Source organism: Suricata suricatta, chromosome 11 (genome assembly GCF_006229205.1).
Source record: "Suricata suricatta isolate VVHF042 chromosome 11, meerkat_22Aug2017_6uvM2_HiC, whole genome shotgun sequence".
Lineage (NCBI taxonomy): Eukaryota > Metazoa > Chordata > Mammalia > Carnivora > Herpestidae > Suricata > Suricata suricatta.
Window position 1 is genome coordinate 56,075,051 of NC_043710.1, and position 671 is coordinate 56,075,721.

General features: G+C 47.2%; 1 non-coding gene across 1 annotated transcript; it reads right to left on the bottom strand.

Moving 5' to 3' along the window:
* Positions 1–272: 272 nt before the first annotated feature.
* LOC115272865 lies at positions 273–381 on the bottom strand. The gene has a single exon (XR_003900514.1). It is a non-coding gene; the product is annotated as a U6 spliceosomal RNA (small nuclear RNA).
* Between the last annotated feature and the right edge of the window lie 290 nt (positions 382–671).

Genomic DNA, 671 nt, shown 5'->3' on the forward strand with positions numbered 1-671 from the left:
TTCTGACCAATTGGTTATAAATTGGAGGTTCCCACAACCTCCTCTTCAGGTTTAATAAATTCGGTAGAGCAGTTCACAGATCTCAGAAATATTACTGCTGTTTACCAGTTTATTAGAAAGGACATTATAAAGGATGCAGATGAAGAGCTAGATAAAGACATACAAAAGACAGCATTAGCTCCAGCCTTCCCTTTTCCCCTGTGTCCTGGGCATCCTGGAGGGGTGCTGGGGGCAGACCCAAAGGACCCACAATCCTTGTGGAGCGCCAGGCCTGGTATTTCCTCTTCTTACTGAACCCTAGCATGTCACCCTCCCTCGAGGGCCACGCTAATCTTCTCTGTCTCCTTCCAGCTTTAGCATATGTGCTGCTGAAGCGAGCACCGCTTACTGAACCTTAGGCTTCCCATCCAGCAACAGGAAAGAAGAAACCCAATCATATCTCAAGGGGATTCCATCCCTAGATGAGTCAGAATCAACGATGGAACTTTGTACCTGACAAACACTTGGGCCCCATTCCAAGCTTATTAAATCATCCTTTCATTGCACAGATATTTTCGCAACATGTACCACGTGCTGTACACAGTTCTAGGTGGTAGGGATACAGTAGTGGGCAAAGTCCCTGGCCTGCCTTCATGGAGTTTACACTCAGAATCTCTGGGGATGGGCCCAGA